General features: G+C 43.9%; 1 protein-coding gene across 4 annotated transcripts in view; it reads left to right on the top strand.

Moving 5' to 3' along the window:
* LOC129381795 (uncharacterized) overlaps positions 1-25,362 on the top strand; it is a 162,613-nt gene that overhangs the window by 121,824 nt on the left and 15,427 nt on the right. Inside the window, exon 2 of one of the 4 annotated variants that reach the window (XR_008609928.2) lies at positions 17,031-17,050. The exons of 2 other annotated variants lie outside the window; for them this stretch is intronic. The gene's annotated coding sequence lies outside the window, so the exon portion shown is untranslated. Of the gene's footprint in view, positions 1-17,030; positions 17,964-25,362 lie in introns of those variants that run through there. One more of the 4 variants, XR_008609925.2, reaches the window with a different exon arrangement.

Raw genomic sequence — 25,362 nt, 5'->3', positions numbered from 1 at the left:
ATTAGCCTGGGTGCGAGGCTAGCGTGTTCTGGTCTATAGGCTCCTATGGAAGCTTCGCTACCAGGTATATTTACCTTGGCAGCTCGCCCTGCTAGGTGCTATAGTCGTCTGTACGGGGACAGTTTGGGAGCGCTGCAATCACGCCGCGCAAGCGGGTATGTCACGTGGTATTTTTTTTTCGTGGGCATCCGCAGTGAGCTGCAATATACTAATACCTAATACATAGAAAGTTAGAAATTGCTTAATCGAACGTTTTGCCAAAATGCTCTACCACTTTCTACTTGGAATTTTGGCTAACTTTGTTGATTCATAAGTTCGTTAATTAAAAACTAAGAAAAATCTGAAAATAGCGTGGCACACTACATACAAAAGTGAGCAGCATGCATTTGGTCGAGTCGTTTTAGAGTGCATCGGCATAATTTTAAATTCTGACTAAAGTTAGCTGAAGCACCCTGTATCAGAAAGAATGCACGTGAAAGAGAGAAAGTTGTTTTGCAAGAAGTGCATCAACTTTTCACATAAAACCTTGAAGAAACCAACATGCCTCTATCCTGAAATCATATATATATATATATATATATATATATATATATATATATATATATATATATATATATATATATATATATATATATACATGTGCGTGTGTGCGTGCGCGCGCACAGAGTGTTTTACATAACTTAACATGTAAATGAGAAAATTGTAGAGCGACATGAAAAACTCCCGATACAGCTTTCTGTTGCTCAATACGTGCCACATAAAAGTATTTTTCCGAGCGTGAAAGAAGCCCGCGAATAGACGCAAAGTGCCTCGAGCGGCTAGTCGCGCGGCAATTTTGCGTGAATTTTGCGTGCTGCTTTCACTCTCGGCAATATACTTTTATGTAGCATGTATTGAGAAACAGCAAGCTGGATCGGGAGTTTTTGATGTCGCTCTACAATTTTCTCATTGACACTTTTCAGCTAACGTACTATAATACTTGAGAAGTCGAATAAATAATTAATATTAACTGTCCTATTAGGCACAATGAAAAAATAAAGATTGAGTATCATCAAGCGACGGCAAAGAAGATTACGCTTGGCTCTATCCAGCTACGTGGCATTCCCATATTTTTAAACGCTGGCTAAAGTTAGCTGGGACACCCGGCATAAGAAAACGTGTGTGACTGAGAGTTTTTCAAGAAGTGCATCAACTTTTCAAATAAAACTGTGCGATAACCAAGATGCCTCTATCATAAAGTCATTTATATATATATATATATATATATATATATATATATATATATATATATATATGCAGGGCGTTTCACGTGACTTAAACTACAGCCGTATCTACTGGGTGGACAGGGGTCGCCCAACCAGTAACGTGAAGGGGGCACATCCCCTCCCCCACTCTCTGAAGGAGGGAGGGGCCAAGCTACTAAATTTGAACTATAGGCGTAGCTACATGGTGCTGTCCCCCTGCCCACTCGGTGATACGTCTATGGTTCAAGTAACCTGAAACACTTTGTATATATGCAGTGGTGATTAAGTGATCAATAATCAATATATGTGCAAAAGACGCACACCTACACATGTGCGTCTGTTTTTCAAATATACTTCGAAACTCAATATTGCTCAAGAAGACTCAATGTTATTCAACCATAAGTTCACAGCATTTAGTCGACGACTTTATTGTGGGGAACACTTCACAATAGCTCAATCATACTCAATTTATTGAACAATATATCAACCCATCTTAGTCAACGACTTTATTGTTGGGAACTACTCAACAATGGCTCATCATCATCACCATCATCATCATCATCAGCCTGATTACACCCACTGCAGGGCAAAGGCCTCTCCCATACTTCTCCAACTACCCCGGTCATGTACTAATTGTGGCCATGTTGACCCTCCAAACTTCCTAATCTCATCTGGCCACCTAACTTTCTGTCGCCCCCTGCTACGCTTCCCTTGCCTCGGAATCCAGTCCGTAACCCTTAATGACCATCGGTTATCTTCCCTCCTCATTACATGTCCTGCCCATGCCCATTTCTTTTTCTTGATTTCAACTAAGATGTCATTAACGCGCGTTTGTTCCCTCACCCAATCTCCTCTTTTCTTATCCCTTAATGTTACACCTATCATTCTTCTTTCCATAGCTCGTTGCGTCGTCCTCAATTTAAGTAGAACCCTTTTCGTAAGCCTCCAGGTTTCTGCCCCGTACGTGAGTACTGGTAAGACACAGCTGTTATACACTTTTCTCTTGAGGGATAATGGCAACCTGCTGTTCATGATCTGCGAATGCCTGCCAAACGCACCCCAGCCCATTCTTATTCTTCTGATTATTTCACTCTCATGATCCGGATCAGCAGTCACTACCTGTCCTAAGTAGATGTATTCTCTTACCACTTCCAGTGCCTCGCTACCTATCGTAAACTGCTGTTCCCTTCCGAGACTGTTAAACATTACTTTAGTTTTCTGCAGATTAATTTTTAGTCCCACCCTTCTGCTCTGCCTCTCCAGGTCAGTGAGGATGCATTGCAGTTGGTCCCCTGAGTTACTAAGGAAGGCAATATCATCAACGAATCGCAAGTTACTAAGGTATTCTCCATTAGCTCTTATCCCTGATTCTTCCCAATCTAGGTCTCTGAATACCTCCTGTAAACACGCTGGGAATAGCATTGGAGAGATCGTGTCTCCCTGTCTGACGCCTTTCTTTATTGGGATTTTGTCGCTTTGTTTATGGAGGACTACGGTGGCTGTGGAGCCGCTATACGTATCTTTGAGTATTTTTACATACAGCTCGCCTACACCCTGATTCCGCAATGCCTCCATGTCTGCTGAGGCTTCGACTGAATCAAGCGCTTTCTCGTAATCAATGAAAGCTTTATATAAGGGTTCGTTATATTCCGCACATTTCTCTATCACCTGATTGATAGTGTGAATATTGTCTAATGTTGAGTACCCTTTACGGAATCCTTCCTTGTCCTTTGGTTGATGGAAGTCGAAGGTGTTCTGATACTATTTGCACTTACCTTAGTAAATACTTTGTAGGCAACGGACAGTAAGTTGATCGGTCTATAATTTTTCAAGTCCTTGGCGTCCCCTTTCTTATAAATTAGGATTATGTTAGCATTCTTCCAAGATTCCGGTACGCTTGAAGTCATGAGGCATTGTGTATACAGGGTGGCCAGTTTTTCTAGAACAATCTTCCCACCATCCTTCAACAAATCTGCCGTTACCTGATCCTCCCCAGCTGCCTTCCCCCTTTGCATAGCTCCCAAGGCTTTACTTCTTCCGGCGTTACTTGTGGGATATCGAATTCCTCTAGACTATTCTCTCTTCCATTATCATCGTGGGTGCCACTCGTACTGTATAAATCTCTATAGAACTCCTCAGCCACTTGATCTATCTCATCCATATTAGTAATGATATTGCCGGCTTTGTCTCTTAACGCATACATCTGATTCTTGCCAATTCCTAGTTTCTTCTTCACTGCTTTTAGGCTTCCTCCGTTCCTGAGAGCTTGTTCAATTCTGTCCATATTATACTTCCTTATGTCAGCTGTCTTACGCTTGTTGATTAACTTCGAAAGTTCTGCCAGTTCTATTCTAGCTGTAGGGTTAGAGGCTTTCATACATTGGCGTTTCTTGATCACATCTTTCGTCTCCTGCGATAGCTTACTGGTATCCAGTGTAACGGAGTTACCACGGACTTCTATTGCACACTCCTTAATGTCTCAATAGTACTCAATACTATTCAACTATATGGCAACTGCTTTTCGTCAAAAATTTTATGTTGTGGACTACTCAACAACTTTATTGTAGAATTATTGCTATGTGTTTCAATATGTGTTGCTATGTGTTTTCAATAATTGTTGAGGTATTGTTGAAAGGCTATTGAGTGAACAATTCATCGACAATATGCCAACAATATTTAAATAGTCATGTTTATAAAGGTATAATTATGAGGGATGCAGTAATGGGGCGCTCCGGGATAATTCTGACCACCTGGGTTTCTTTAATGGGCATCCAATGCACGGTATGCGGGTGTTTTTGCATTTCGTCCGCATCGAAATGCGGCCGCCGCGGCAGGGATTCGATGCTGCAACGTCGGGCTTAGCATCGCAACAATGGCGCTGTAGGCGACAGATGCGGTATATAACAAAAAATTCTCTTCTTTCTTTGTTGACCATGTAATCACGGAGGAAACTAGGGCGAATGTTGGCAAAGGGATTAGTATAATCTACATCCATAATCCGGCACAACACGCAAGCAGCGGCAGCTATTAATGTACGAATTTCAGCGTCACCAGCCTGTTCAACCCGCTGACGCGCGCGGCCTTCAGGCGGCAGCACCGGTTGCGCTGCGAGCGTCGTGCACACATGAAACGGTGGTCGTCAAAGAATACATTATTATGGCGTGTTGAGAGACATGCGCCTCTTGTTCGCATTCGCGGTGATATTGGAAAACCCTGGTCTTCTAACACACTTCGGAGGCTGTCGGGAAGGAAAAAACGTCTGTTTCGTGATGCGAAACCCTCTAAATCTTGTTTAAAGTGGGACAATTACTTCAAATGCCTGCGCAAAAACACTAGCACTTTGAGACAATCCAAAAAAAAGTTCTTCCACCATGGTTTGCCTAGCATCGTAAGTGTGAACCACAAAACATTTTGGAATATTCTGAAACCAAACACTAGCTCCAATAACATTTCCTTGACTTATCCTGATGGCTCTAACGTGCCGCTTGATCAGCGGTCAGACGTAATGAACTGCTATTTTTCTTCTGTTTTCACTCGTGAGCCTGCACTGAAGGACTTTGATTTGCCCAGCCACTGTTTCCCCTCATGTTTCATATTACGAATAATTCTCAAGGCATTATGAAACTTATTGAAAACCTAGAGATTTCTCGTCCCCCCGGGCCAGATAACATCACTGCTAAGATACTAAAAGGTAGGAAAGCAATTTCCAGTGTAATATTACAAATAATTTTTACCCAGTCGATTACTCATAGTTCACTTCCAAATGACTGGAAGATTCGTGAAGTGGTACCGGTATGTGAGTCAGGCAGCCACTCTGATCCTTCCAAATATCGCCCCATTTCCCTAACGAGTATTCCCTGTAAACTCCTTGAACATATAATATATTCGCAAATAGCATGTCATTTCAGTGATCATTCCTTCTTTTTTCACAATCAGCACGGTTGCCGGCCTAGTTTGTCATGCGATACACAGCTTTTTGAATTTATTACTGAACTTCATCTGAACTTAGACTCATCACTTCAAACTGACGCCTTATATCTAGACTTCGCCAAAGCATTTGACTGTGTTCCCCATCAGCGGCTTTTGGCCAAACTTTCATGCCTCGGTCTCGACCGTCTCGCACTGTCATGGATCCGTTGCTTTCTTACTAATTGATTCCAGTACACAGCTATGGGAAATCATTTCTGAACCACTGCTAGCGTCATCTCCGGAGTACCACAGGGGTCCATCCTTGGTCCCCTTCTCTTTCTCATCTTCATAAACGACCTTCCCAACGGCATATCATCCAATATCCGACTTTTTGCAAATGACTGCGCAATCTACCGTCGCATTACAGACCCAACCGACCATGCAATGCTCCAAAAGGACTTACACTCATTAGAAACCTGATGTTCCAACTCTTTATAGAAACTTAACATCTCCAAATGTAAATTTATGCAGGTATCCCGTAAACACTCTAACAAGGATCACCCGTACTTTTTAAACTCGACAGCCCTATCCACCGTTGAATCGTATCGTTACCGCGGTATTACTATAAATAGCAAGTTGACCTGGTCCGACCATATAACAAAATTGGCTACCGACATCAATAAATCACTTGGTTACGTCAGACATACACTTGCGCTGTGCGCCTCTTCCACACGAAAACTAGCTTATGAAACTCTTATTCGAAGTAAACTTGAATACGCCTCAGCTATTTGGAGCCCGCACCAAGCTTACTTAATTAATATATTAGAATCAATACAAAATCGTACCACTAGATTCATTACTTCGAGGTACAGCCGTGAAGAAAGTGTCAGTGCGATTAAATCATCTTCTGGTCTCGAACCATTGGTGTTGCGTCGGATAATTGCAAAACTGTGCCTTTTCCAGCGACTTTATTATAACTTCCCCGAACTGCATGAAAGGCTTCTAATCCCACCAACCCGTACATCTCGTCGCCTTTTTAACTCTTGCAGCATCCAGCGCTTGCAGGGTTCAACATTTTCCTTTAATCAATTGTTTTTGCCTAGCGCTATTATAGAGTAGAACAATTTACCAGATAGAGTTGTCAATGAGCGCAACCCCATTATCTTCAAGCAGCTGCTTACTGATCACCTTAAACCCTAACCTTATAATGACCGTGCTGTGCCTTCATTCTTTTGCGATTGCCGTCTCACATTGTGACTGTTCTGCTGATTTGCTTTTGCATTCTATTCAGTGTGCCTCTTGTCTTTTTTTGTTTTAATACGAATCCACAGGCTGACTTTTGTAAGAAATTGTAACCGTACCTTTGTTTCTATCCTTATCTTCTGTAACCCCCCGCCCCATTATGTTATACCCCGACAGGGGTCCTTAAGGAAAAATTAAATGATGATGATGATGAATAGTGGGCGGTTGCTTTGAAATGCCGCCAGTACAACTTCCTCTCGAGCTCAGCAGGCGCAGTTACAGAGGCTCGATTCGCCAATCCCTGGCTCAGTCGTCGATGTTCGAACATCATCCAGAGGACGGCGATGAGAACTTCGGGGATTTCATGATTGGCTGCACAGCAAGCGACGCCTTCCGTCTGTTTTCGATCATGAGCTCTCCGCAATTCCTCGACCTTCGAGTGCGTGCAAGAGAGGGCTCAGAATCTCACCAATGGGTCTGAATGCAAGGGACATGAAGGACCTGCAGCCATTCACGGATGCAGAGGTCCGATGTAAACTCCACCACCGCCAGCCCGAATCTGCCACAACCTCCATGGCTAAACCATCCGAAATCGCTCTACGGGGATGTTGCAAGGCTAAAGTTGCATTGACTCCTGAGATCCCTTACAAAAATTTTTAGTAAGGTTTTACAAACCGTCTTTAGACAAATGTTACTAGAACCTATCGACATTCTATAAACCGTCTTTAGACACCGTAACAACTTCCTAGTAACCGCCTACCGACTATTGGCCACCGATATTGAATTGAAAGTATGTATATAAAATGCCGATAGAATTCTTACCGACTGCTTATTATCTTATGTCGGTAGAAAGTGTCATCTGTGAAGCGACTATTTATTAAACACCTTTATGCATCCTAACTTGCTAGTAACATCCTGTCGACTATTCGCCAGAGATAGTGGACAGGATGTTACTAGGAAGTCGTTAGGATGTATAAAGGTGGTTAATAAATAGTCGCTTCACAGTTTTTAGGAAGTACATAAAATTTTATTCAGAGATAATTACTTTTGCAATTATATACTGCAAAAATAACCTTTCATTATCTCTGAATAAAATTTTTATGTAGTTCCTAAAAACTGTACAGCGACTATTTATTAACCACCTTTATATATCCTAACAACTTGCTAGTCACATCCTGTCAACTATCGGTCTGTGGCGAATAGTGGTTGCCAAGTGGCTAGGTGTGGCATGCAACAGAAGAAGACAGGTTTACATTTGTGCTTGAACACATACATTTAATATCCCCAGGCTAGCAATGAGGACGAGTTCTCCAGCTGCCCTGGAAGTACGCTGAAATGTTGCGTTGTGTAGTCTAGAAAAGAGAAGAAAAAAGGCAATATATTGGTTTTGCAACTGTGACATTGCAACGCACCATGCATCTGCTTCTTAAAAAGGAAGTGCACAAGACAAGTTTTCAACCCTGTGAGCTCTTAACATCCCCACCTGTTTTGTGCAAAGTCCTAAAATGCGTGAAATGGCTGAATTACTGCATTAGAGCTGGGAGCGTGATGCATTTGCGTAACACCAACAGATGCACGACACATAAGCTCTATCATACCAATTGTCATCTACAAACAAAAGCTGTAAAACAACTTCAGTTTAATGAACTTCGATATTCGTATTCGTTTAGTAACAAGCTCACTTTGACAATGTCTGCCTGCACAGCAAAGGCATTTTGTAGTCTTGCTGTAGAACGTCCATGATGCCTGTTCAACTGCTTACATGTTGCTTGTATCATTACCAGTACATGGAAGTTTCATGTGTGAATTATCTTAGGAAAGGCAAGGTGCCAGTCGAAACTGTGCTGCAGCTTTGCTTGGGCATTGGTACATAGACGAGTTGACTTCTGTGTTGCCCTTAAGAACTAAGAAATGATACAAGCAACATGTAAGCAGTTGAACAGGCATCCTGGACGTTCTACAGCAAGACTACAAAATGCCTTTGCTGTGCAGGGAGACATTGTCAAAGTGAGCTTGTTACTAAACATGTTAGCTTTCCACAACACAGGATATTATATTATCAGTGCATTCATGTGACCAGGGCCTCTATCACAAAAATACATATACCAACAGTAATGACAATTTTCTAGTGATGGTGGCAAAGCTTGCATTATAATATGCTATTATAAACAGGTTAATAGCTATTCTAGCAGGAAAGAAAGGAGTATACCCTAAGATATCACTGAACTTGCCATGAAAGGAGTTTTGTTGAAAACTGCACATAGAATATTAAGATGCTTCTTTGTGACACACGTACCTAGTATGGCGCTGACCTTCTTGGAATCCAACGGATCCTTCTGTGGAAGGCATTTGACAGCCGCCCGAAGATGGACCTCCCTTCAACCTCTTCTTTTGAAAAAGGAGCTTTAAGGAGGCCTTCCGCGAACTGAAAGCCTGAGTTATTAGCATCCAGACGCAGCCTCTTCCGCAGGCCCTCTTCAACATATGCACCGCCACCTATGTCTACCTGTGAAACAATACAACAAGCACAGATTCATTTTATACACGTTTGATCAAGGAATGGTTAGGAAATAGGGTAAGGTTTGCAAAAACGGAAGTAGCTGCTTCTTGTTGATTCGGTTTAAAGAACAAAGCAGCCTTACGTATACCATACATGCATTGTACTGAGCTGTGTACTTTCACGTAAGACTAGAAAGTATTGGGAGCTTCAATGCGAAAGAAAGACATGCATCTGCCTAGATCTAAGCAAATGTGTGCCACCCCTTGACACAGAGTGAGATCTGGTGCTGTTCTAGCGATTAGGAGACATTGAAAGCTTCAAACCTGATTGAGTATTGGGCCAAGCTGTGCTTGATTAGTGACTCACAAGTGCTCGAGAGCTATCAAACAAGATGCAATTGTCTTCAAATACAATTCTGACTTCCCCTTGCAGACATGCAGTTTTCAATTTACTGACTGCACTTGGGTGTAAAGATTTTGTCTGACAGAATGAATAAACCACATACACGAGCAGCATTTTCGTATTTAGCATAGTCTTTAATACGTACTGAAACCTTCAATTTAGAAAGCCCTGTATACTGGGCCTCATCAAACTAATTTCATAAAAGGTTTGTCAAGGTAGAAGCATAGAATTTTAGTCATTAGATGACAGGTGAAAGAAGTTAATTATTGCAATTATTACTGAAAATTAAATTTTAGACAGCTCATCCCAATGAGAAATTGATGCAAGCAGTTTGTACATGCCACACAAGCATTTAGATATCCAAAATAGGGATTAGAGAAAACCATCACTTGCAGGTTCATTAGTGCAATCAGCCATGCCCTCGAGGAGACATAACTTCTTTTTCTGTAGGTAGAAAGAGGCTCGAGTATTTTATTGACACATATATGTGCCCATGCATATATTTTATCTCTGTTGGAAACCTTTTTTTCATGTATAGGCAAGGTGTGTTTATAACACCTCATTGTTACCAAAATCAAATCCATAAGAACCTGACAAGAAGCTAAACAAAAAAGAAAGCCATCCCGGTGACAAGCCATGCTAAACCAACGAGACAGCCATCCCGGTAACAAACCGTATAAAAAATTTCCCTGACATGAATTCTGACCTTTGAAACCCCCATAACGTGTACATAAATGTTATCTACATTTGGGCAATGGGCAACCTTAAACAATGGCTATGCCAGCATCAGTACAATGTGGATAAAAAAAGAGTGGCATCAAATGCTTTGGCAGAGCATGCAGCAATGACTAAACAGAATAGTGACTGGATGAACTCTAGCATAATCGGCCAGGAAAGAAATTGGAAGCCATGCCTGTACCCGGATTCGCTAGAGATGCAATCAACAGGACACACGCTCATTTGAAAGCAAGGTGCCCTCCCCCGTACTATGCTAAAACGTACTTATATATGCACTTCTACTTTTTTTGCCCCATTGTGAACAAGGCTTCCATATGGAAGCCGAAATGTACTGCTTTTAATGTTGTATTTGGTTGGTCCATGTCTTTCTTTGTCATGTTTCATACGGACCACACAGGCTTCCGTGAAACTCTTGACGATCAACTTTTGTGCGAAAGCATTGCTTAATGCACTTTTGCCTAAACCATGTCTTTAGAAGGCAGAACACATTTTTCTAGATGCTCTAAGAACATTATTCACAGCACGAAACCTCAATTCGTGGTTCTTAAAAAGGCAATTTGGCTATATTAATATAGAGTCTGAATGGAGTATATCAGGCGTAATTACTCAAGCGCCCAATTATATTTAACTCAGAGGAGGCTACTTTTGGTAAGCTCATTAAACTGAGGGCACTCCACCAAAACATAAAATTCGTGATCAGCCAATAGAAACCCTGAAAATGACAATGCAGTAAAATGATTGGATATTACACAAATGTATACTACAACTCGAAAGGTGGCGTTGTACACACCTTTGTAAAAGCACACAGATCAGGTGCTTTATAGTCGTGCTGTCCAGCTTCCAGCAGTGCAGCAGGTTCCTGCGGGATGTACGGATGCGTCATGAATCCGCATAGCCTTCAAAAGAAATGTTTAATTTATTGTGCTGTGAACCTGAAAATTTGTGATTTACCAGTGTTATGTAGAATTGCAAATAGGGCCTCACACAGCCAGCTGCTTAAATTTGCGCCATGTTGTTCAAATGCCTCTTTGTTATATCTCGGGAGGTTACACTGCTATATTGTAACAAGTGAAATTTCAGAAAGGAATGAAATCAGCAGCAACAACAGACTACCAGGACAATCAACAACAAAACTGAAATATGTAGTAAAACATAGAGCATTGGGTTAAAAAGAAATGTTGAGCACATGAAAAGCTTTTTGAAAGCTAGAGCGCGATTTTGTACCGATGCTAATCCTTTTCGCTATTCGTTAGTGGTCTGACCGACACCCCAGCCCGTGCTACATACCGGAACTGCCGGCCGTTAGCGGTGGGCGACAAGAGTGATATAGAATCGAGGGCTAAGTATCGCTACAAAATCGCAGTCTTTACATTATTACGCACTGCTGTAACCTATGATTGCAAGAGCTGACATCCCGTTATTAGGATTTGGTTGGTCTAAGTCTTTTTTAAAGGCCGGCGTTTGAATGAAATGTCTAGAATAAAAATAAACCTCATTATTTTAATATCGGCCTATATCCGCGCTGCAACATAGAAGACAAATACGCGAAGGCACTCAACATAAACAATACACACAGGTTCTCGAGACGCGGACCTCCAAACCGAACTGTACACATACAAAAATCTTCATACAAGCTTCTATCTGCTTAAGCATCAAACATAGCAATCGTGTGCCAACGCGCGAAGCCCATGATACACCGGCGTATACATTACACATGTACTGTACTTGCGGGAATGCCTATATAGCGAATAACTTCTTGCCAGGAAACTACCGAACAAACACCAACTTTCAGTGTTTTCGTAATTGTGTGCCCATTCAGGAATAGCAATCAAGCCGGGTAGCAGAATGCAAGTACGCTGTAACATTAGAGGAAGCTTTCGTGAAATTGCTTGCTAAATGTGCAGAGCAACATGGCTAACCTACGACCAGAAAGCGGTTTGCTCTAGCTAGTTACACAACGCTCATTACGTAAATCATAAGCTTCGAGAATGCGCGCAAGCCACAAACTTGCTTACCTTTCAAGACTTGGCAAACGCTCCTTGGCCTCACAGGTACCGAGGCACCGACGTTTTTCTGGCGCAAGCACTGTAGAACTTCCGATGAACTTCAGCTCCACAAAAGCACAACCTACAACAGTCTTCCATACACTACGATTCGAAGCCCCAGTACCAGATTTTCACGAGAGCGCGGGCAGGCAGCTCGGCAGAAGAAAGGCAGCTCGGACGGGCGCTGTACTAGGGAACTCACTGTGAACACTGGTGGATTGACCGAAACACACGGCGAACTAATGGCGTTAAACGAGTCCGGAGGGTTTGCGATGGTTAATGCACACGACAAGGAGCACATTTTGTCGAGGCACTTCCAAGATATAATTCAACTACCGCCTTACTGCAAGGAGCATTGAGTACAACCAACGTGGTGTGTCGACCAAACAAATACTGCAGTAGCGCCACTCTGCAGTTTTTAGAAAAATGTATCTTAAATGAGAAAATTGCGTGTTTTTTTTCTAATAACATTTGGTAGGGTCCTTTAATAGATTTGTAGGGTTCAAAAGTGTGTACATTGTACTTTGTGATACCAAGTTTAAGGAAATGTATATATAATAAAAACGAAGCGAATGTTGCCTTCAAGATTCGCAATTGCTTTAGGTGCATGCAGTTTGCAAAAGCACGGCCTTCGAGATCGGACTTTGTCACTCAAAGGAAGCCGTAGCTGGGAGGAGGACAGTCATTTAGGCCCCAATCGTTGGGTTTACACTGCCTAGGTAGGCTTCCTTATTTATAAAGCATATACAGGGACTTCAGCCGAACCATGAGCGAGCTATACAGACACACACGGTACGATTCGGCGTCCGATCCGACGTGCGGCGCTGCGTGCTCCGGCATGCGGCATACGACGATTCGGGGCACACGGTGCGTGCGTCCGAAAGATTGAGCGGCGCGTAAGCTCTGCCCAGATCCAGCTCCCCAGCTTGAGTTCATATCCACGCCGAGAAACGCAATATAAACAACTCTGCACAACACTGCTTCGCTTTACGCGAACACTGTCAATAATGTTATGCCCCTGCGAGTGACAGAACACTCCACGACGGCGCGTTGTCCACTGACGGCTCCGCTAAAGCCAGTGATAGAGCCGGTAGGCATAGCTAGGCGGACGCTGCGGCCGACGGCGCTTGCGATCCAGCCCGAGCTCGTCGTAGAGTACTTATTTTTGCCAAAACAATTAACACCGTACACTTAGGTCGCCCGTAATTAAATACAATTGGTTTACTGGATGCACTCGTTGCGAAGGGCAAACGTGCAAGCGAAGCGAGCAGCCTCGCTCAGACGGTCGGTGTGTGCTGTCTGCCCGCGAAACGCCTTCGCGTCGCGGCTCCCGATTTCGCCAGTAGCTTAGTGTTAGTGTACTAGGCGCTGCTTTGCATAATAAGCACACGTTCGAGATATTTTACTGAACTGGTAACTATTTCTTGTCGGAAACAATCTGCGGCAGGCAAGGACAAAAAGAAGACGCCGAGAAACTGGCCTGCCCGTGCCGCCTCCATAGAGGGAACGTCACATGCCAGCCGCGCTGTCATTGACTGCGGCCAAACGACACTGCTGTTGTTGAACGCATCGGACGATGAAAATCGCCCGGTTTGTCGCATGCCGGACGCCCGATCCGGCGCTTCGGGACGCCAAAACACCTCGAGTTACCTTCTTTACCACGACCTAATAAACATAACAAAATCCGACTACTTGGTGCCCCCCGGACGTCACTCCAGTCGAACTAACCATGATAAATGTATTAGACCATTCTTTTCGCGTTGCAGTACGCTAAAATACTCATTTTTTCCTTCAACAATAGATCTGTGGAATTCCCTGCCAAGTGCCATCGTTTGCTCACAATCTGTGCATTCATTCTTGTCGACACTCGAATTGCACTTCGAGTCATTATCGGGATGATGATCGCAGTGTGGTCGTCTTGCCTGAGCGTTCCTCAAAAATTATCAATGACGTATTGCCCTGCCCCAACTTCTTTCATACGCCGGTGTCCGTACGTTCTTTCGCGCTTCTCTGCGCTGGGGTCTTGCGCACGTTTATCCATAGGATGGTATGATAACTTACATTACACTTGATACTGTTTGTAGATTATGCGGCACACGCAAATGCACTTTTTCCTGTAATAACTGCTTCTTCCACTTTACATGGCATACGCACTGTATAGGTTGTTTTTGTTGCCTTTTATTTTTTTATTGCTTACATGGCGCGTCGATTGTAACCATTGCTTTTTTGTTTGAGTTTGCTGCAAACCCCCTGTATAACAAAGCGCTACGCCTGTACTGTTTGTATGTCCACTCCTGTATGAGCGTTTCAAGGCTTACAGTATTGATAAATAAATAAAATGAATAAAAGATTCCGGCTGCCGTTCCGGCGCGTCGGACACTGAATCGGACCGTGTGTCTCCCGCTTTAGTTGGCGAACACAAGCCGATCAGTGCGCCGTCCGTGCAGCTCCGTCTGCTTGCAATGGTGCATGGCCTACGGGCTTCTTTGACACCTACTAAGCACAAATTCATGATCACCGCTCATATACACGCTTCCTATGGCGCTAGCTGTCGTGTTTTCGAGAATAGGTGCCATCATCTTCAATTGGTGAGACCATATTTCCTCTTAGCGTCCGGTATTAGAAGCAATTTCTTTCTATGAACATTCTACTATCATCTGTTACTACGAAGTTAATTAAAAATTAGGAAAACAGTAACTGTGCAAAAACAAATGTTTAAAACCAGCCAGTCTTTGCATATTCATTTAGAGTTCAGATTATGTTATCTGTTCATTTTTTCCTAAATCATTTTTCACAACTTTCTAGTAACCTGTGTTACTAGAAAGTTGATTGAAAATTAAGGGAATTTACACCTGTGCACGAAACAAGACTGTCTTCGACCAGCCATGTTCACTGAATAATTATAACGTTATTTATTAATATTCATGCATGTTTTTTAACTTGGGTTATGTACTTTAAGAACATAATTATTTTTATTGACTTCCTTTTGAATGGTGTTTCTAAAAAGTTAAAATAGTGTGTCTTAACTTTCTAGTATCTTTTTACATACTGAAGTTAGAAAAGAAGTAACTAACTTTCTTTAGACAAACGTTACTAAAAGGTAAAAGTCAATAGGATGTTACTAAAGTTGATAGGAAGTTGATAAAAGTTCTAAAGAAAGTAAGGAAGCATTTTTGTATGGGATGCCACACAGCGCTGGTCACGACATGGGTGAGATGGCCGACATCCTCTGTGACGAGTCGGCTGACAACGACATCTTCAACGAGCTCGTTCCGCCCGTCGACCCAAACTTCTCAGTGAACGAAGCTGACTAAGAATGATGAGTCGGCAATCTTTTCCTGAAATAAAAGCATGAAAGCTAACTATCTGGCAACTTTCCTACATGTAACCACACGAACCCAACACTCCACAGCACATGAACTCGGCTTGTGGCCCTGCGACTTCCGGTCGCACGTGCGTGCAAGGTGAATTGCACGGTCCGCTATTTGTGCTGCGAGGACAACGCTGCTTTTGGTGCGCGTTAGCCCAAAGACAGAGAACTCCCTATTTTGGGCTGCGAGAAACACCAGATCCCGCAAACCGTTCATCGTGGTTCCGATTCCACCATTCAATGGAAACATCGATGCTCAATCTGAATATTACATCTGAGCTCCCCTAAAGTATTGTTCATGTGATCCTTGGCTAGGGAGGCGGTGTTCAATTGCATGTGTACTGGCATATGTAGTTCAGGAAACAGGTGACCATTTGTAGGCTGAAATATATTCTCAAAAATTCCCGTTATATATTGGTGATCAGTTTATAATAATCACTGCAGAAGAAAAGTTCTTATGCGCTATTTATTTCGCCATTCCGTTCAGTTTCGTTAGTAAAGCCACGCAGAAATTAAAAGAACACGTCATCGAGGCTAGCCTTCCTGTCCCAAATGCCATTACGGGTGCGTGTCATGTTTTCAAGGCACAACAACAGTCTACATACCAATGTGCTCTTTATTTGCTTTCCCTTTTTTCTTAATAAGCCAATTGAAAATATTGTTAAGCTTCAATTCGACCCTTCTTGGTTGTTTGTTTTCCTCGCCGGTTTGTCTTATAGACTTTTCATTACCTCCAGTAAGGCCGGTTGCCCTCGCGGCTATGAGCCATATGTCGAGGCTACAACAATAACAAGAAATGGCGGACATGATCCGAAATGATTGTACAAGTCATAGGCATGTGACTTAAAAATTTTTTTTTAATAACTCTGTGTCATGTTTCATAACAACCAGCAGAAAACATCGCTCTCGAGACCTATGAGACACAGTAGTAATTAACCGCAGTTTTTCTTACATGAAGCTCCAGAAGATACAAACGAAAAGAAAAACAGGGCAATGATAATAAGATAATCGATATAGAATAAAATGATCCTCGGAAAAAAAAGAACGTAGTAACGAGGTCGAAAAAAATTAAAAAATTCAGGGAGTAATAGAAGAGGAAAAAAAATCGTCTCTCATCTTTCGGTCAAACGTCCCTTAGTGGCACTCGCTCCTCGGCGTTGGTGTTCTTAAGGCTCAATTTTGGTAAACGCAACGGAAGATTTGAACTCGGAGGCAAATGTTTTCCACTAATTAGCCAGTTAAATATTATGCCAACCTCTTGTGTGTGACGTCATTAGTGATGTCATTACTTCCGCTTTCTACTTCCCGGTTTCCAGGAATTTCGCCAAAATCGTGCCCACGTGGCGAGTCCGTAAGTCTACGATTCCGTGCTTTGGTGGGCGGTAATCAGTGATTTCTCACTATATATAATTATTACACACACTTAAGCGACTCAACTTGTAACTAAGTTTATGCTCTCATATACCTATAAGGAAACCCATGAATTTCGTGCAGTGCTATTATTTTTCATTTTCTTTTATTTATTTTCACTTTCGTCCCCGGTCGTCTCAGTGATTTGTAATTATTTCTAATTATTCCAGACACTTCAGTAACACAACTTGTAAGTAAATTTATGCTCCAATGTCATACTTATAATGAAACCCATGAATTTTGTACTGTACTAATTTTGTTTTATTTTTTTATGATTTTTTTTTACTTTTCAATCCGGCCGTCTCACGAGGAAAAGCGCAAGTGCTGCACAAAAAGCAAGAGTGTCACTTGATGTTCTTGGCACTAAAAAGAAAAAGGGAATAAGAAGGGAACAGCTCGGGGCTGGACAAAGGAAGAAAAAAGCGATAACCGGAAGGCAGAGAAGACATTGAAGTACGAAAAGAAGGAGATAAAACAAAATTTAAGAGAAGCCAGAAAGAGGAGCATCCGAATGTGAATCGTCGGAGGATAAAAAGCACGTATCATAACATATTGGAAACCTACGGTGTGCTCCTATATCTCTCGGCATCATATTTCTAGGTGCGCCTTCCCGAAGCCGTAGTTCCGCGCGTTGTAGCGGAGGAAGCGCTCTCAGTCATGGTAGGAACGAGGCACGTGCAGAGCTGAGTTGCCAGGCTTTGCACCACTGGAACCTTCCCCTCCCGTCACACTACCTTCTGTGATGTTGGCCGATGAGGCTTCATGACGTGCTGGCCGAGCACCGGTTGCCATGTTGCTCGTCAAGGCACCGTGGACTGCGCCGTCGAACGCGATCTTCGAGGGATTCTTGGAGCGGTCCGCTTGGCTGGCTGTTGTGCGTGGGAGGTTGACCCGGCAGGTCGTAGTTGTCGTCAGTAATGCGCCAGGCAGGAGAAGTACGTATGGTCGCTTCAATCTGCAGCGCACTACAGCCCTCAGTGCGCGCTCTTTCAGGCTTTTCAGCGATAACAGTTCGTCAAATTCGCCAATACCTTCGTCCAACTTCATCATGGTTCGTCGCAGCAAGACTACCTCACACGAGTCGTCGCACCAGAAGTCCTCCGTAGCGGACCCGTTCCCTTCGAGCAAACCACTGTCCATCTGACGTACGTGTTCTCGCTCACCAGCTTCGCATCTCGGCACAGCGTCTACCGTAACGCTCCTGGGGTCGAACACTTCGCCCTGTATTGCCAACGGCGACTGCATTGGACTCGCAGCCGCTGAACTCGCCGATGGTGCTTCACTGCTGCCTCCGCGGGTCCCACCCATGGCGATCGTGGGATTCTGAGGATATGCTATCCCCACCAAAGGACACGGAGATTTGTGGCCCGGCTCTGAGCTGGGCGGCTTGTGAAGATGATGGTGGACCTCTGTCATGGCTCGCGCCCACTATGGCGGATAGGCCAAAGAAGCAGGAGGTAGGTACAGGAAATTCTTATTTGAAAAAGACAGCGGCTTCTCCAGGAGCTCGCCGCTGCGTGTAGCTCAATATGTAGACATGTATTCGTCGTTACGTCCGCGCCATCCGACCCATAATTTTGTGCTAGACATGACAGAAGCTCCGTTCTTTATTACACATAGAGCTGCTTGCCTGGTTTCGAAACTATGCGCGCTCTCTAGGTACAGTTTTGTTCACTCAAACTGAGGAAAAGACACAACAGCTTTAGTTGTGACATAAGGCGTCCAGCTTGTTAACACGCTGTGTTGAACTCCGATCCTGTAGAATCTGACAGTTAGGGGAAGTGCATGTTGAATGTTGTCGTCCATCGCGGATTTTTCGTGCGTTCACCGATGTGGTAGGACACTTGTGCTCCCTTCTGTAAATGCTGCGTAAATTCTAACCCACTTGCTTCTGAAAAAAAGAAAACTGTGCGTCATGTGCACTAATTGAGAACTGAAACTCCTAAGAATGCCAGTAGCATATACGCTTTTCAAGTGAGAAGGAAGTTGCCCTATTTCAGTTATTCATACGGATCTCAACTCAGTTACCACTGCAGCATTGGTATGTAGCCGCTGTCTCCCCAAAATGAGCTGCACTGCTTTGCGCGCAACTTCGTCTTCGTCCGCCACAACATTGACTGTGGCGGCCTCCAGAAACGGACGATTCAACCAATCTCGGAGTCTCCGTGCCACACAAAACACTTCACAAATTCGCAATCACAAATGCTGCCACGACGGCAAAATTGGCGACTGTGTGTGCAACAATCCCTTTACACGCTGACGCATATCACGTTTTGTTGCTCCTTGCTTGTGGTTTCTGTCTTTTTTTCACCGTTTGGCCCGCATCGATTCACTATTGCAACTCGGTCATATCAACACCATATCATCACGTTGCAGACGACATACTGGTGCGCTCTTCACATCGGCACTGGAGAAGACCGCATCAAGGTAACGGGTTCCTTTTTGCCGTGTTACCTGTAGAACGTCTTGGTGGATGCGGTGACTTGAGTTTCCATACCCGGTTACTCCGTATTGCGTTCACTGCCATTAACTTTTCCGTTGTGTTCTATCAATCAATGATGGTATGCAGTGCGGCAGTAATGGGGCAACTCTCGTGGGCGCGCAGCCATGCGTCGCCGCAAAATGTGAAGCTTCTTTTGAAATAAGAATTTCCTCTCGCTACCTCCTACCGCCAGATAATTCGCCTATCCCCGTAGTGGGTGCGACCCATGACAAAAGTCCACCATCATCATCACAAGTCCTGCAGCTCAGAGCTGGGCGACAGATCGCCGTGCCCTTTGGTGTGGATAGCACATCCTCGGAATCCTACGATCGCCATGGGTGGACACCACGGAGACAGCAGTGAAGCGCCAGCGGCGATTCCCGCGGCTGCAAATCCATTGCAGTCGCCGCCGGCAAAACAGGGTGACTTGTTGGACCGCAGGCGCGCTATAGTTAGTGCTGTGCCGAGGCACGAAGCTGGTGAGCGAGAATACGTACGTCAAATGAACAGTGCTTCGCTAGAAGGGAACCGGTCCGCTGTGGAGGACTTCTGGTGTGACGACTCGCATGAGGTAGTTTTGCTGCAGCTAACCTTGATGAAGTTGGACGAATATATTGGCGAATTTGAGGAGCTGTTATCGCTGACAAGCCTGAAAGCACGCGGACTGAGGGCTGTAGACCGCTGCATATCTCTTGAGGTCAAGTGTAGCCAGATTGAAGCTGCTATTTCTCGTGCCTGGAGCATTAGCGGCAATGGCAACGGCCTGCCGCGTCAACCGCTGAGGCACGACCACCAGCCAGCGGACCGCTCTAAAAATTCCACGGAGTTAGTGTTGGACGGCCCAGTGCACGGTGCCTTGACCACCAACATGGCCACCGGTTATCGGCCTGCATGTCATGAAGGCTCATCGGTCAACATCAGAGAAGGCAGTTTGACGGGTGGGGAAGGGACCAGCGGTGCGAAGCCTGGCGGCTCAGCTCTGCTCGTCTCGAGGCGCCTCGTTCCTGCCATAACTGCGGGCGCTCGCTCCACTGCAACACACGGGACTACGACTCCGGGAAGGCGCACCTTCACGCTCTCGAAGATGGCTCTCTCGCCGCAGACGACGTTGACAGCCGGTGAGCACGAGCAAAAAGAGAGGGCACACTTTCTCACCGACGTGGTGATGCGCCATAGCAGCGTGAAGCACGCTTCCCATGGCATCAGCTCGAACAATGACACTGCCTGATCGGCCAGCGATCACTGTCATATGCTGGCTCAAATAAAACTAAAGAGTAGAAACACCTGGAAAGAAAACTACCGTGCCTGCCTGCAGTCTTTTTCTAGTATCTCACAACTACCAACAATTTCCAGCAAATTCGAATGATTCCAATAAGCGATCAATGACCCTCTTATGTCTTTGGACGCAGCGCACGAAGTCTGAAATAGTTGGATTCTCTCATGCAGTTGCTGCGTAAACCGGAAAAAAGTATGGACTACAGTATGACAAACTCCCTACTGAATGCGGCCGCAATCTATGAGTTGCAGACTCGATGATGATGAATTTGGTGTTCATCGCGCAAGGGTCAAGTGTGAGCAAAGAGAGCCAGTTCGGCGTTAATTACTTGGCAGTGGAGCGATGAATTACGAGAGGTCGATTGGTCGTGGCTGTAAAGGGGCATAGAAGCAGTCGCTGTAAGCTGCGTGATATATATACGGAGTGAAATAATTACAATGAGTTGTGAGGTGTAATATATGATCATAAAACATGTACTTCGCAAAGATGATATGCTATGAATAAAAGACAGTAGCGTTACTGCTTCGGGGCCCTTGAATACAAGGACCTGGAGACACGTGATTAGCGGCCTCTGCTAAGAGGTTGTGCAACGTAGATTTTCGACTGCTAGTGTGCAGTGTAAGAGTGTTATTTAAATAATTTAAAACGGATTGGGTGTTGACTAATGGCTGTGTGCCAAGAAACTCTGCTGGGTGTAATGAGATACGCTGCCGATATGCTAAAGCAAAGTGTTTTTTCTTCTCTATTTCTGCTTCCCGTCACTCCACAAGGGCGTGTACGACGGTCAGCCTATAAGCACATCTACGACATATAGTAGGTTCATCACCAGTCTGCAACAATTTGTGTGTACCGTATGTGTGCCCTATTCTGCGTCGACAGAACAGGAGACATAAGTTTCCCCGTGATTCAATTATTGATGAGGACGTGCTTAACTGTGGCTTAATAATATGAAGCTTATTCGAGGTTTGGGCGTCCCACAAGTATCGCCAGTAGTCTCCTAATTTCTTCGCAGCGAAAGGTTTGAAACCTCTGTGCGGAAACTGCTACGTAAGAGTTGAAATCGTTTGTTGCTCACCATGCGGCGATTGCATCGGCGAGCGTGTTGCTCTCGATGCCAATGTGCACGGGATCCCAGCATAATATACGTCGAATACATGCATAAACAGTGCACATGAGTGCATAAAAGTCAAGAACTACAGGACTTTTTTTACTTTTGTAGCGACACTAAAGCCTTCACGGCGCTTAGAGAGTATAAATATAATTGCATTTTCTGGCATTAATTGTTTGATGTGTATCAGAACCTATAGCAGTGCATAGGTTTCTACCGAAAAGATGCTTGTTTGCGCATGCGGAATGACAGACTCAAGACAAGCCGAATATTACACGAGCTGCCACTGCCACGGCAGTGACAGCTTCGCTGGAAGAATTGGATGGTGTTGTATAAGTGGGACACGCTTTTCTTCACTAAGATTCCTCACACGCAGTGAGAAGGGCTCCCTCACTGTGGACCGATTATTCAAGAGTATGGCAGAGGACACGTAGTTTACTCTTGTGTAACAAGGATGTTCAAGATTCGAATTTGCTTTCACATAATATGTGAACCTGGAATATGACCTCTGTAGACGGAGGGACGAATCGTTTGATTCTACGTGGAGGCTTTCTACAGGGCATGCCTTGAAAGCAGCAGTCGCGAGGCGGATACCTAAGTGGTGAACAGGGTCAAGAATTTTTAGCGCGCTTGGAGTTGGAGCATGATATACCACAGCACCTTAGTCAAAGTGAAAGCGGACAAGGTTCCTGTACAAGTTCAGGAGGCATGTTTGATCACTACCCCGTGCTGTGCGTGACAAAAGCATTAAGGGGTTCACTATATTCATACATGTCGCCTTGAGGTACACTGCAAAAAAATTTATTCTATTTACGGTGAAAGCTAAAGGTAAAATGCTGCCGGACACTCTTCCATAACTGAAAAACCGGGGTTGCGTACTTTCCGTGGAATGCAAAACAGTGAGCCCCGTAGTTGTGATCACGAAATGGCACCTATTTTGCAAATAAAGAAAAAGTTCCGTTCCGTAAATCCAAAATTCTGTAATTTGAGCCCCGTACTTGTGATCACAGTGCATGCCTGTACTTTGCTAATGAACAAACGGGGACAATGGAAATTGGAGTGGCTGTGCTAAGGAAAGGTCTGGATATAAAACACAAATATACGAGAAGGAAAACGGAAACGCAATTCTTTTCGTTCTTCTTGTGCCCATGTTTTCTGTTGGCATTTCTTTACCATGATTCCATACGAACTTTCTCAACTTTATGTTGCTTCATATTAAGAGGTGAAAATTCTCTTTGTAATATTTCTTTATTTGGTACATGATAATGCTGGCGTATATCTTCAGCCAATGAGGAAAGTGTATGGTTTGTTGAAATATGTTATTCTGTGAGATGAACTAACCAGGTTGTACGTTACAACACTGATAATACAAAACGTTTCAGATACAGCTTGAAACGAGACAGAAATCAACGCATATACGAAGACATACTCCCCACTGAAGGTGCCGTATTTCCACGTTTCCTCCTCGTGTCAGTGTCCGCTACAGCGTCAGTGTCGTCATGCTACGCTTACACACATGACACGTACAAAGCATACATGCAAGTTCGTGCCCATGCACAAGCTGCCTGAATCTGAACAAAACTGCGTGTTTATTGTGATTTACAACAAAGACTTGCATGACTAGATACTAGAAATAAACGGACTATATGAAGGATTAGTTGAGAATGACGATGACTGTAGATGCCTTCTGCTTTGCCTGAAAAGGAAGAAACCCGCATTGGTTAAGACTACAATTATTAACACCATCACACCACTTCTACTGAAAGATAAACAATAAATGATTTCTAACCCACTAATGCCATTACAAGTGCTTTCGTCAAAAATGGTTCAGACTAAGCTTTGCTGGTACATGTTGATAGCCTTGTAGCATAGAAAGCGTCTGATGGAAAAGACCCAAGCCACTTGATGGTTTGCGTGGAGCAGGCAAATATGTCAAGTGCACATTACGGCATTGAGAGATTACATTTCCTGCGTTCAGGTAGAGTAGCCACGACCACATACTGCAGACCATAGCTTTTAACTTTCACTGCTCTACTAAATAACCTTCCAGATTTAACTGTCTTACAAAACAATGAAGCACTCTTGAAACAAGCAAGGTTTGGGTACGGGCTAGTTGGCATTCCATAGTATCAATCGTCACTTACAGCGCATACATAGACGAGGGACAAAAATGGACGAAGAACACAAGTGCTGACTTCCAACTGATTTTTATTATGAGAAACATACATATATTTACTGGGACACCAAGACAAAGCGCCCCCTACAATGCAACAACCCGACATAGGCATGCATTCAATATGCATGACCCAAGAACAACGAGAGCGCATGTGCGACCTCAGAAAAACCAGTCCTTTGTCAGTTAATGCAATTGATGGCTTGCTAACTGAGTCACCATCGGCAATCGCAGCTGCTTCGATGATAAGTTTGGTGCATTCATTAGAATGCCTCGCTAAGATAGTGGTTTTTTCGAAAAGCGAGATACAGCCGCACTGTGCGCAATGAACAGCAAGAAATCCTTCGCGCCCTTTGCGCTCTTTGTTGCTGTGTTCTTGTAACCTGACGTTAAGACATCTACCTGTCTGCCTTACATAAGACCGACCGCATTTCAAAGGTATCTTATACACAACCCCTTTCGAACAAACAGTACACTTTTTTTCTATGATTAACACTGCAATTCCTACGTTCCTTAGCAACAGGATTGGTCCTGACACAAAGCTGGGCAAATTTTTTTGGAGCAGAGAATACAACGTCGACACCTGCTCTTTGTCCCATCTTTTTTAAGTTTGTGGGAGATTCCATGAACGTACGGGATAAGAGCTGTTTTGTTTCTTTGATCATGTACCTGAGGCTCAAAGCTGTAAGGATCGGTGCTAAACTTACTACGCAAGTCCTCCAAGACTGAGACAAGAAGGTTGCTCGGGTACCCTGCCGCCCTCAACCGAGCTAGCTGCGAACGGAAACTAGGTTCTGTCAAGTGATAACAGAATTTGGTTAGTGCATTAGGCAAACAGGCCTGAGCGATACCTCTCTTAACGAGTTTTGAATGCGCAGATGCATAGGGCATAGGGCAGGTGGTATTCTGCGATGTTTCGAGCAATTGTTTCAAGGAGCACCTCTCTTTAGTCATACTCGTGTAATCTTTACTGAAAGTCGTAGCATAAAACTTATACTTGTTTACACCTTTGTGATAAGACATGAACATGACACATCCGGGAGTAAAAGAAGCATCCTTACAAACTGCTGTAGAAACTTGTAGAAACCAAATTTATACATCTCACAATACGCAGCTATTGCTTATGAGAGTTGCAACATTTCCTTGCAACAGGCTGCACTGTTTTCACAGAGATAGCTTAAATTGCTGTCTCAATCTTTGGAAACAACATTGCATAACAATTTGCAAACAAACACGTTTGAAGCCCTATCCCGACTGCACAGTGACTTTCCTCTCCACCGACACGTATAGATGGGTTATGTCATCCATTTGGCACATTTTCTGAATATATTCCAAAGAACGAATCTCATAATTGCAGTTCCGCAAGAATGCGATAGTTATACGATTACTTGGGGACAGCACGACAACACTGGAGAAAGCTAGACAACACAAGCGCAGGTAAACAAGTTTGTTTAAAAACACAC

This window comes from Dermacentor andersoni, chromosome 1 (assembly GCF_023375885.2).
Source record: "Dermacentor andersoni chromosome 1, qqDerAnde1_hic_scaffold, whole genome shotgun sequence".
Taxonomy (NCBI): Eukaryota; Metazoa; Arthropoda; class Arachnida; order Ixodida; family Ixodidae; genus Dermacentor; species Dermacentor andersoni.
The sequence above is the reverse complement of the archived record's forward strand: the minus strand, read 5'-3'. Positions and strand labels throughout refer to the sequence as shown.